This window comes from Scyliorhinus torazame, chromosome 4 (assembly GCF_047496885.1).
Source record: "Scyliorhinus torazame isolate Kashiwa2021f chromosome 4, sScyTor2.1, whole genome shotgun sequence".
Lineage (NCBI taxonomy): Eukaryota > Metazoa > Chordata > Chondrichthyes > Carcharhiniformes > Scyliorhinidae > Scyliorhinus > Scyliorhinus torazame.
This window is the reverse complement of record NC_092710.1, coordinates 115,377,911-115,386,731: the sequence shown is the minus strand read 5'-3', so window position 1 is coordinate 115,386,731 and position 8,821 is coordinate 115,377,911.

Here is an 8,821-nt window from a genome sequence, read left to right as displayed (position 1 = left end):
GGGGAGGGGGACGAGGGGGGAGGGGGACGAGGGGGAGGGGGACGAGGGGGGAGGGGGACGAGGGGGAGGGGGACGAGGGGGACGAGGAGGGGGACGAGGGGGAGGGGGACGAGGACGAGGGGGACGAGGGGGAGGGGGACGAGGAGGGAGGGGGACGAGGGGGAGGGGGACGGGGGACGAGGGGGAGGGGGACGAGGGGGAGGGGGACGAGGGGGGAAGAGGGGGGGAGGGGGATGAGGGGAAGGGAGAGGGGGGAAGAGGGGGGGGGAAGAGGGGGGGGAGGGAGAGGGGGAGGAGGGAGGGGGAGGGAGGGAGGGGGAAGGGCGAGGAGGGAGGGGGAGGAGGGAGGGGGAGGGGAGGGAGGGGGGGGGGGGGAGGGGAGGGGGAGGGGGGGGGTGGAGGGAGGGGGGAGGTGGAGGAGGGAGGTGGAGGAGGGAGGTGGAGGGGGAAGGGGGAGGAGGGAGGGGGAAGGGGAGGAGGAGGGGAGGGGGAGGGAGGGGGAGGGGGAGAGGAGGGAGGGAGAGGAGGGAGGGGGAGGGGAGGGGGAGGGAGGGGGAGGAGGGAGGGGGAAGCGGGCGGGGGCGGGGGAAGCGGCGGGGCGGGGAAGCGGGAAGAGGGAGGGAGGGAGGGAGGGGGAAGAGGGAGGAGGGAGGGGGAAGAGGGAGGGAGGGAGGGGGAAGAGGGAGGGGGCAGAGGGAGGGAGGGAGGGGAAGAGGGAGGGAGGGAGGGGGGAAGAAGGAGGGAGGGAGGAGGGGGAAGAAGGAGGGAGGGAGGGAGGGAGGGGGGAAGAAGGAGGGAGGGAGGGAGGGAGAAGGAGGGAGGGAGGGAGGGGGGAAGAGGGAGGGAGGGAGGGGGGAAGAGGGAGGGAGGGAGGGGGGAAGAGGGAGGGAGGGAGGGGGGAAGAGGGAGGGAGGGAGGGGGGAAGAGGGAGGGAGGGAGGGGGGAAGAGGGAGGGAGGGAGGGGGGAAGAGGGAGGGAGGGAGGGGGGAAGAGGGAGGGAGGGAGGGGGGAAGAGGGAGGGAGGGAGGGGGGAAGAGGGAGGGAGGGAGGGGGGGGGGAAGAGGGAGGGAGGGAGGGGGGAAGAGGGAGGAGGGAGGGGGAAGAGGGGGGGAGGGAGGGGGGAAGAGGGGGGGAGGGAGGGGGAAGGGGGAGGAGGGAGGGGGAAGGGGGAGGAGGGAGGGGGGGAGGAGGGAGGGGGGAGGAGGGAGGGGGGAGGAGGGAGGGGGGAGGAGGGAGGGGGGAGGAGGGAGGGGGGAAGGGGGGAGGAGGGTGGGGAAGGGGGAGGAGGGAGGGGGAAGGGAGGAGGGAGGGGGAAGGGGGAGGAGGGAGGGGGAAGGGGAGGAGGGAGGGGGAAGGGGAGGAGGGAGGGGGAAGGGGGAGGAGGGAGGGGAAGGGGGAGGAGGGAGGGGAAGGGGGAGGAGGGAGGGGGAGGAGGGAGGGGGAGGGGGAAGGGGGAGGGGAAGGAGGGAGGGGGAAGGGGGAGGAGGGAGGGGGGAAGGGGGAGGAGGGAGGGGGGAAGGGGGAGGAGGGAGGGGGGAAGGGGAGGAGGGAGGGGGGAAGGGGGAGGAGGGAGGGGGGAAGGGGGAGGAGGGAGGGGGGAAGATGGAGGAGGGAGGGGGAGGGGGGAGGGGGGAGGAGGGTGGGGGAGGAGGGAGGGGGAGGAGGGAGGGGGAGGAGGGAGGAGGGAGGGGGAGGAGGGAGGGGGGAGGAGGGAGGGGGGAGGAGGGAGGGGGGAGGAGGGAGGGGGAGGGGGGAGGGGGAGGGGGGGAGGGGGGGAAGAGGGGAGGGAGGGGGGAAGAGGGAGGGAGGGGGGGGAAGAGGGAGGGAGGGGGGGAAGAGGGAGGGAGGGGGGGAAGAGGGAGGGAGGGGGGGAAGAGGGAGGGAGGGGGGGAAGAGGGAGGGAGGGGGGGGAAGAGGGAGGGAGGGGGGGGGAAGAGGGGAGGGAGGGGGGGGAAGAGGGAGGGAGGGGGGGGGAAGAGGGAGGAAGGGGGGAAGAGGGAGGGAGGGGGGAAGAGGGAGGGAGGGGGGAAGAGGGAGGGAGGGGGGGAAGAGGGAGGGAGGGGGGGGAAGAGGGAGGGAGGGGGGGGAAGAGGGAGGGAGGGGGGGGAAGAGGGAGGGAGGGGGGGGAAGAGGGAGGGAGGGGGGGAAGAGGGAGGGAGGGGGGGAAGAGGGAGGGAGGGGGGGCAGAGGGGGGGAAGGGGGGGGAAGAGGGGGGGGAAGAAGGGGAGGGGAGAGGGGGAGGGGGAAGAGGGGGAGGGGGAAGAGGGGGAGGGGGGAGAGGGAAGAGGGGGGAGGGGGAAGAGGGGGGAGGGGAAGAGGGGGAGGGGGAAGAGGGGGGAGGGGAAGAGGGGGGAGGGGGAAGAGGGGGGAGGGGGAAGAGGGGGGAGGGGGAAGAGGGGGGAGGGGGAAGAGGGGGGAGGGGGAAGAGGGGGGAGGGGGAAGAGGGGGGAGGGGGAAGAGGGGGGGAGGGGGAAGAGGGGGGAGGGGGAAGAGGGGGGAGGGGGAAGAGGGGGGAGGGGGAAGAGGGGGGAGGGGGAAGAGGGGGGAGGGGGAAGAGGGGGGAGGGGGAAGAGGGGGGAGGGGGAAGAGGGGGAGGGGGAAGAGGGAGGGGGAAGAGGGGGAGGGGGAGGAGGGGGAGGGGGAAGAGGGAGGGAGGGGGAGAGGGAGGGAGGGGGAAGAGGGAGGGAGGGGGAAGAGGGAGGGAGGGGGAAGAGGGAGGGAGGGGGAAGAGGGAGGGAGGGGGAAGAGGGAGGGAGGGGGGAAGAGGGAGGGAGGGGGGGAAGAGGGAGGGAGGGGGGGGAAGAGGGGAGAGGGGGAAGAGGGGAGAGGGGGGAAGAGGGGGGAGGGGGGAAGAGGGGGAGCAGGTGGGGGGAGGGGGGAAGGGGAAGAGGGGGAGGGGAAGAGGGACGAGGGGGAAGAGGGACGAGGGGGAAGAGGGACGAGGGGGAAGAGGGACGAGGGGGAAGAGGGACGAGGGGGAGGGGGGCGAGGGGGAGGGGGACGAGGGGGGCGAGGGGGAGGGGGACGAGGGGGGCGAGGGGGACGAGGGGGAGGGGGGACGAGGGGGAGGGGGACGAGGGGGAGGGGGACGAGGGGAGGAGGGGGAGGGGGACGAGGGGGAGGGGGACGAGGGGGAGGGGGACGAGGGGGAGGGGGACGAGGGGGAGGGGGACGAGGGGGAGGGGGACGAGGGGGAGGGGGACGAGGGGGAGGGGGACGAGGGGGGAGGGGGACGAGGGGGGAGGGGGACGAGGGGGAGGGGGACGAGGGGGAGAGGGGCGAGGGACGAGGGGGAGGGGGGACGAGGGGGAGGGGGACGAGGGGGAGGGGGACGAGGGGGAGGGGGACGAGGGGGAGGGGGACGAGGGGGAGGGGGACGAGGGGGAGGGGGACGAGGGGGAGGGGGACGAGGGGGAGGGGGGACGAGGGGGAGGGGGACGAGGGGGAGGGGGACGAGGGGGAGGGGGACGAGGGGGAGGGGGACGAGGGGGAGGGGGACGAGGGGGAGGGGGGACGAGGGGGAGGGGGACGAGGGGGAGGGGGACGAGGGGGAGGGGGACGAGGGGGAGGGGGACGAGGGGGAGGGGGACGAGGGGGAGGGGGACCGAGGGGGAGGGGGACGAGGGGGGGAGGGGGGACGAGGGGGAGGGGGACGAGGGACGAGGGGGAGGGGACGAGGGGGAGGGGGACGAGGGGGAGGGGGACGAGGGGGAGGGGGACGAGGGACGAGGGGGAGGGGGACGAGGGGATGGGGACGAGGGGGAGGGGGACGAGGGGAGGGGGACGAGGGGGAGGGGGACGAGGGGGAGGGGGACGAGGGGGAGGGGGACGAGGGGGAGGGGGACGAGGGGGAGGGGGACGAGGGGGAGGGGGACGAGGACGACGAGGGGGAGGGGGACGAGGGGGAGGGGGACGAGGGGGAGGGGGACGAGGGGGACGAGGGGGAGGGGGACGAGGGGGAGGGGGACGAGGGGGAAGGGGACGAGGGGGAAGGGGACGAGGGGGACGAGGGGGGAGGGGGACGAGGGGGAGGGGGGACGAGGGGGAGGGGGACGAGGGGGAGGGGGACGGGGACGAGGGGGAGGGGGACGAGGGGGAGAGGGGGACGAGGGGGAAGGGGACGGGGACGAGGGGGAGGGGGACGAGGGGGAGGGGGACGAGGGGGACGAGGGGGAGAGGGGACGAGGGGGAGGGGGACGAGGGGGAAGGGGACGAGGGGGAAGGGGACGAGGGGGAAGGGGACGAGGGGGAAGGGGACGAGGGGGAAGGGGACGAGGGGGAGGGGGACGAGGGGGAGGGGGACGAGGGGGGAGGGGGACGAGGGGGAGGGGGACGAGGGGGAGGGGGACGAGGGGGAGGGGGACGAGGGGGAGGGGGACGAGGGGGAGGGGACGAGGGGGACGAGGGGGAGGGGACGAGGGACGAGGGGGGACGAGGGGGAGGGGGACGAGGGGCGAGGGGGACGAGGGGCGAGGGGGACGAGGGGCGAGGGGGACGAGGGGGGACGAGGGGGACGAGGGGGAGGGGGACGAGGGGGGAGGGGGACGAGGGGGAGGGGGACGAGGGGGACGAGGGGGAGGGGGACGAGGGGGAGGGGGACTAGGGGGAGGGGGACGAGGACTAGGGGGAGGGGGACGAGGGGGAGGGGGACGAGGGGGAGGGGGACGAGGGGGAGGGGGACGAGGGGGAGGGGGACGAGGGGGAGGGGGACGAGGGGGGACGAGGGGGAGGGGGACGAGGGGGACGAGGGGGACGAGGGGGACGAGGGGGGGACGAGGGGGAGGGGGACGAGGGGGACGAGGGGGACGAGGGGGACGAGGGGGAGGGGGACGAGGGGGAGGGGGACGAGGGGGAGGGGGACGAGGGGGAGGGGGACGAGGGGGAGGGGGACGAGGGGGAGGGGGACGAGGGGGAGGGGGACGAGGGGGAGGGGGACGAGGGGGACGAGGGGGGAGGGGACGAGGGGGGAGGGGGAGGGGGACGAGGGGGAGGGGGAGGGGGACGAGGGGGAGGGGGACGAGGGACGAGGGGGACGAGGACGAGGGAGGGGGACGAGGGGGAGGGGGACGAGGGGGAGGGGGACGAGGGGAGGGGGACGGGGACGAGGGGGAGGGGGACGAGGGGGAGGTGGACGAGGGGGAAGGGGACGAGGGGGAAGGGGACGGGGGACGAGGGGGACGAGGGGGACGGGGACGAGGGGGAGGGGGACGAGGGGGAAGGGGACGAGGGGGAAGGGGACGAGGGGGAAGGGGACGAGGGGGAAGGGGACGAGGGGGAAGGGGACGAGGGGGAAGGGGACGAGGGGGAGAGGGACGAGGGGGAGGGGGGACGAGGGGGAGGGGGACGAGGGGAGGGGGAGGGGGGACGAGGGGGACGAGGACTAGGGGGAGGGGGACGAGGGACTAGGGGGAGGGGACGAGGACTAGGGGGAGGGGGACGAGGGGGAGGGGGACGAGGGGGAGGGGGACGAGGGGGAGGGGGACGAGGGGGGAGGGGGACGAGGGGGAGGGGGACGAGGGGGAGGGGGACGAGGGGGAGGGGGACGAGGGGGACGAGGGGGAGGGGGACGAGGGGGAGGGGGACGAGGGGGACGAGGGGGAGGGGGACGAGGGGGAGGGGGACGAGGGGGACGAGGGGGACGAGGGGGACGATGGGGAGGGGGACGAGGGGGAGGGGGACGAGGGGGAGGGGGACGAGGGGGAGGGGGACGAGGGGGAGGGGGACGAGGGGGGAGGGGGACGAGGGGGAGGGGGACGAGGGGGAGGGGGACGAGGGGGACGAGGGGGAGGGGGAGGGGGACGAGGGGGAGGGGGACGAGGACGAGGGGGACGAGGGGGAGGGGGACGAGGGGGAGGGGGACGAGGGGGAGGGGGACGGGGGACGAGGGGGAGGGGGACGAGGGGGAGGGGGACGAGGGGGGAAGAGGGGGGGAGGGGGATGAGGGGAAGGGAGAGGGGGGAAGAGGGGGGGGAAGAGGGGGGAGGGAGAGGGGGAGGAGGGAGGGGGAGGGAGGGAGGGGGAAGGGCGAGGAGGGAGGGGGAGGAGGGAGGGGGAGGGGGAGGGAGGGGGGGGGGGGGAGGGAGGGGGAGGGGGGTGGAGGGGAGGGGGGAGGGTGGAGGAGGAGGTGAGGAGGAGGGGAGGTGGAGGGGGAGAGGGGGGAGGAGGGAGGGGGAAGGGGGAGGAGGGAGGGGGAGGGGGGAGGAGGGAGGATGAGGGGGGGGGAGGGAGGGGGAGGGGGGTGGAGGGAGGGGGGAGGGGGGGGAGGGAGGGGGAGGTGGAGGAGGGAGGTGGAGAGGGAAGGGGGAGGAGGGAGGGGGAAGGAGGGAGGGGGAAGGGGGAGGAGGAGGGGGAAGCGGGCGGGGCGGGGAAGCGGGCGGGGCGGGGAAGCGGGGGAAGAGGGAGGGAGGGAGGGAGGGGGGAAGAGGGAGGGAGGGAGGGGGGAAGAGGGAGGGAGGGAGGGGGGAAGAGGGAGGGGGAAGAGGGAGGGAGGGAGGGGGGAAGAGGGAGGGAGGGAGGGGGGAAGAAGGAGGGAGGGAGGGAGGGGGGAAGAAGGAGGGAGGGAGGGAGGGAGGGGGGAAGAAGGAGGGAGGGAGGGAGGGAGAAGGAGGGAGGGAGGGAGGGGGAAGAGGGAGGGAGGGAGGGGGGAAGAGGGAGGGAGGGAGGGGGGAAGAGGGAGGGAGGGAGGGGGGAAGAGGGAGGGAGGGAGGGGGGAAGAGGGAGGGAGGGAGGGGGGGAAGAGGGAGGGAGGGAGGGGGGAAGAGGGAGGGAGGGGAGGGGGGAAGAGGGAGGGAGGGAGGGGGGAAGAGGGAGGGAGGGGGGAAGAGGGAGGGAGGGAGGGGGGAAGAGGGAGGGAGGGAGGGGGGAAGAGGGAGGGAGGGAGGGGGGAAGAGGGAGGGAGGGAGGGGGAAGAGGGAGGGAGGGAGGGAGGGGGAAGAGGGAGGGAGGGAGGGGGAAGAGGGAGGGAGGGAGGGGGAAGAGGGAGGGAGGGAGGGGGAAGAGGGAGGGAGGGAGGGGGGAAGAGGGAGGGAGGGAGGGGGGAAGAGGGAGGGAGGGAGGGGGGAAGAGGGAGGGAGGGAGGGGGGGAAGAGGGAGGGAGGGAGGGGGGAAGAGGGAGGGAGGGAGGGGGGAAGAGGGAGGGAGGGGAGGGGGGAAGAGGGAGGGAGGGAGGGGGGAAGAGGGAGGGAGGGAGGGGGGAAGAGGGAGGAGGGAGGGGGGAAGAGGGAGGGAGGGAGGGGGGAAGAGGGAGGGAGGGAGGGGGGAAGAGGGAGGGAGGGAGGGGGGAAGAGGGAGGGAGGGAGGGGGGAAGAGGGAGGGAGGGAGGGGGGGAAGAGGGAGGGAGGGAGGGGGGGAAGAGGGAGGGAGGGAGGGGGGAAGAGGGAGGGAGGGAGGGGGGAAGAGGGAGGGAGGGAGGGGGGAAGAGGGGGGGAGGGAGGGGGGAAGAGGGGGGGAGGGAGGGGGGAAGAGGGGGGGGAGGGAGGGGGGAAGAGGGAGGGAGGGAGGGGGGGAAGAGGGAGGGAGGGAGGGGGGAAGAGGGAGGGAGGGAGGGAGGGGGGAAGAGGGAGGGGAGGGAGGGAGGGGGGAAGAGGGAGGGAGGGAGGGGGGAAGAGGGAGGGAGGGAGGGGGGAAGAGGGAGGGGGGAAGAGGGAGGGAGGGGGGGAAAGAGGGAGGGGGGAAGAGGGAGGGAAGGAGGGGGGAAGAGGGAGGGAGGGAGGGGGGAAGAGGGGAGGGAGGGAGGGGGAAGAGGGAGGGGGGGAAGAGGGAGGGGGGGAAGAGGGAGGGGGGGAAGAGGGAGGGAGGGAAGGGGGGAAGAGGGAGGGAGGGAGGGGGGGAAGATGGAGGGAGGGAGGGGGTGGGAGAGGGAGGGAGGGAGGGGGGAAGAGAGGGAGGGGGGGAAGAGGGAGGGGGGAAGAGGGAGGGAGGAAGAGGGTGGGAGGAGGAAGAGGAGGGGAGGGGGGGAAGAGGGAGGGAGGGAGGGGGGAAGAGGGAGGGAGGGAGGGGGGAAGAGGGAGGGAGGGAGGGGGGAAGAGGGAGGGAGGGAGGGGGGAAGAGGGAGGGAGGGAGGGGGGAAGAGGGATGGAGGGAGCGGGGAGGAGGGAGGGAGGGGGGGAGGAGGGAGGGAGGGGGGGGGGAAGAGGGAGGGAGGGAGGGGGGGGAAGAGGGAGGGAGGGAGGGGGGGAAGAGGGAGGGAGGGAGGGGGGGGAAGGGGGAGGGAGGGAGGGGGGGAGGGAAGAGGGAGGGAGGGGGGGAAGAGAGGGAGGGAGGGAGGGGGGGAAGAGGGAGGGCGGGGGGGGAAGAGGGAGGGAGGGGGGGGAAGAGGGAGGGAGGGGGGGGGAGAGGGAGGGAGGGGGAAGAGGGAGGGGGAAGGGGGAAGAGGGGGGGAAGGGGGGAAGAGGGGGGGAAGAGGGAGAGGGGGAAGAGGGGGGAGGGGGAGGAGGGAGGGAGGGGGAGGGGGAAGAGGGGGAGGGGGAAGAGGGGGGAAGAGGGGGGGGAAGAGGGGGGGAAGAGGGGGGGGGAAGGGGGGAAGAGGGGGGGAAGGGGGGGGAAGGGGGGGGAAGAGGGGGGGGAAGAGGGGAGAGGGGGAAGAGGGGGGAGGGGGGAGAGGGGGGAGGGGGAAGAGGGGGGAGGGGGAAGAGGGGGGAGGGGGAAGAGGGGGGAGGGGGAAGAGGGGGGAGGGGGAAGAGGGGGGAGGGGGAAGAGGGGGGAGGGGGAAGAGGGGGGAGGGGGAAGAGGGGGGAGGGGGAAGAGGGGGGAGGGGGGAAGAGGGGGAGGGGGAAGAGGGGGGAGGGGGAAGAGGGGGGAGGGGGAAGAGGGGGGAGGGGGA